Raw genomic sequence first — 3,681 nt, forward strand, 5'->3', positions numbered from 1 at the left:
AAATTTCGTATTTAAACACCTAAAACTCTGTTTTCTAGAGAAGAGTTTGTTTTAAATGTATTCGGCATTTATATAAAGATGATGTTTTCTTTTAAGAGTTATATTTTTGCATTAGAGATGAGTATGAGACATTAGTAACGACTTTGAGTATATAGAAATTTAGAGTCGTTATATTTTCATAGTCGGGAAAACTTGTAACTATACTAATATAATATGGTATGATACATATTTTATTATTATTAATCTATAAATAGTTTGATTGTGATACCTCTTACTTAATTATATGAAATGATTGAAGAAAAAAAACTTTCTTATTGAATGAAAATATGATATTGATTATTTTATGTATTTTTTTTTTAAAAAAACATTATTTATTTTAAATCGTTAACCAATTAAATTATATTTAGGTTGATATATTCTACATCTGAAATATCTCTAAATAAAAATTAGTGAGATAATCAAATGACACTAGATTTGTTAATATATATATATATATATATATATATATATATATAATACATCTGTTATTTCTTTCTTTTTATCTATAATTAAACATATTTTCTTACATTTGAAAAAGTAAATATGTCATCTTTTTCTACGAAAAACAGCTGCATCAAGAAGTTGGTGACTGTGTGATTGCGTCCACCATATTTAATGTCACACACGGTTGATCCACGGGAACCTACATTTGTAATCATATAATTAAAAAGTAATAAATCTTAAAAAATTATAAATAGAATAAATAGCTTACAAAATGGCCAGCACCAAGGATCTAATAGAAGTGCAAGTTCTTATGCGACTTAGTGAATCTCTTGGTGTGCTTCTCATTTCCACAAAATAAAGTAGTTCTCTCCTTACTTATAAATACCTTTAGCCCTTCCCACCTAATTTCAAAGAAAAAAATTGCTTTAGCAAAAATTAAGAATTTTTTTTAAGGAAACGTTGACTTAGGTTTATGTTTATGTCAATAACCATAAATCACTCCAAAAAAGAAATTACTTAAGCTTATTAATCCAGACTTGGGTTCCTATGGTTGAACAAATTTTTATCACTTCAAAATATTCCTTGTTTTCGTTTGAAGAAAAAAAAACTTACTTGACGGCTGTAGACCGTCTCATTTCGTTTTATGTCTTTTTGAACTAATGTTCATTCTCTGGAGAAAAATAAAATGTTTTTTTAAAATTGGATTTAGATTTAAAAATATGTTTTCTAAGTGGATGATAAAATAAAGGAATTTGTAGGCCAAAATAGTTTTTATAAACTTAAAAAATTAAATGGTTATGAAGCCTAAATTACCAATTTAAAAAAGTTCTAAATTTTAAATTAATATATTGTAAATTTTGAATTTCATTGTAGAAATTTTTTTAAGAGGGTTTTATAAATTAAATTTAAAAGATAACTTAATAAACAAAAAATAAAAATAGAAATAAAAATAAAGACTTGGTAGACCTACTTTAACTTAATATAAATTCAAATTTAAATTTCATTGGTTTGGAAGGATTTTGTTAAAATAATAGTAATTATAATAATAATAACAAAACCTACCGGGTGGTTGCTATTGGAGAAAATTAATCCCTCAAGATCATTCCATGAAAGAGTTGCATTTTCGTACAACCTGTTTTTAATTTGCTACTTGATCTTCAACGCTAAACTGATTTTCAAAAGACATCTTTTGTTACATATAACTTTTATATTTATAGAATATATTTCACTTCTTTATTAATGTTTATATTAAAAAAAAATGAAAAATATTAATCTATTTGATTATTGCAGCGTCCTGTCGTCAATTCGTGAGAGATCTTTGAGAAGAGGACCCTAAGAAGACTGTAAAATTTTAGACAGATTATTGTGTTAAGGATAAATAATAAAAGAATACTCCTGAAATATGAGGTTGGTTTCGGTTATACTCTCGAGCTTTGAGATATTTCATTTTAACTCTTAAATCAGGATATAATTGAAATCAACTTCATAGTTTAGTAGTGTTCTTTTCGTTTATCATTCTGAAAACGAAAATATCAAAAAAATTGATAAAATTTTTGGATGAGATTGAGAGATTGAGAATACGAACCGTGTAATCTTCCGGAGACATCCAATTGTTTCCTAGAGAAACTCCTGACAAACAAAATCGAGAGTCATTTAAATTATTGATTCTATATTATTACAATGTGATCATTTTAAACAAATCAAAGTTATAATATGATTTTTTTTTTTTTACATATATATAAAAAAAAGTTATAATTCATCAATTATATTTGAAAATCTTTATTAAAAAAAAAGTAAAAATAGAAGTACCTCCGAGATTTAGGGTCAAATTTCCAGCTTGGATGGCCTGAAGAAGGGACAAAGCAAGGGTGACGGCGAATTTGCCACCGTAAGACTCCTCCAAGATGTACAAAGGAGGGTTTCGTAGGCCGACAGTGTCGTTCGAAACCTCAGCCAGCAAAGTCGTCATGTCGATCGCCGCCTCCACATCGCCTTTCGCAAATTCACCTCCACTCTCCACGTAGCTATATCTGGTCCCGACTAGATTATCCTTTTTTTTTTTAAATTTAGTCGAAAAATATTAGAATTTAAGGTTAAAATGACAAAAATTAAAAGGAAAAGGCCACAAACAAGAGGTTTGCTTTTTGCAGCCATGTTGAGTTTCTGGGCTTCAAGTTTGAGTTCAATGGTCTGATTTCCAGGAAGTTCCCAAACCTAGTTCCTGAGCCACCCTGTTTTTCAATATTTGAGCCATTTTCTTACAAAATACCCAAAATTTATAAATAAATCATTGGAAAAGATCGGCAGTTCACCGGTCCGCCCTGCAACCAGAGAATGGTCGACCATGGCTTGGAACCGACGTCCACTCTGGAAGGGCTTCTGTAAAGCCACCAAAACATATGGGCTTCTAAACAACACAATACACGAGCAAATATATAAAAAAAATGACTAAAATAAAATAGAAGGAAAATTAATGAACTTGGCTTACTGGGTCTGACTTGAACGTAGCCCCATTCTTCAGATCCGTCTTGAGATTTGTGAGTTATGGAAGTTCCGACATGAAACAGAGAAGAGGAAGCAATGAGAACGAAACAGAGATGAAGAACTAATAGTTTAGCCATTGTCGAGAGAATGAGAAGCTTAGGTTCTTTAAAAACGGTGATAATGGATGACGATGAGACTCTTAGGTATTTATTGAATGGATGAATTAATTGGGAAGTTATGAAGGGGGGTGGAGAAAGACAAGATTAGGGCTATAAAGTACAAAATGAGCAACGGACCATTGAATCGCACAAGATACAACGACAATAAATAAGGTGACAATAGAGTGGGAGTAGAACCTAACTTATATTTTCCATTTTTCTTTACCATCTTCCAACCCATTTTATTCTCATTTTGGTATGAAAATTGAAATTATTTAATAAAAGTATATATTTAGAATTTTTTTAATGTAGAAATTCGTGGATGTGTGGAGTCATTTAGTTACTAATTTAGTCCGTTGATTAAAATTAATTTTGTGTTGTATTTAATTTTATTAAATGTTTTGAATGTTTGTGTTTTGTTTGGTTAAAATTAATGAATGAATTAATGAAAATTAAATATTAAGATTAAATTTTTGACAAGTACAAGATCTAATTTTATAATATAAACATTTAGTTGTAAAAGTTAATACGTATAATTGAGATTTTTTTTAAAGGT

The 3,681-nt window shown here is 28.6% G+C and overlaps 1 pseudogene; it reads right to left on the reverse strand.

Annotated features, from left to right (window-relative positions):
- Positions 1-854: 854 nt before the first annotated feature.
- LOC111474782 lies at positions 855-3,118 on the reverse strand (annotated as a pseudogene).
- Positions 3,119-3,681: the final 563 nt, after the last annotated feature.

Source organism: Cucurbita maxima, unplaced genomic scaffold (genome assembly GCF_002738345.1).
Source record: "Cucurbita maxima cultivar Rimu unplaced genomic scaffold, Cmax_1.0 Cma_Scf00667, whole genome shotgun sequence".
NCBI lineage: Eukaryota > Viridiplantae > Streptophyta > Magnoliopsida > Cucurbitales > Cucurbitaceae > Cucurbita > Cucurbita maxima.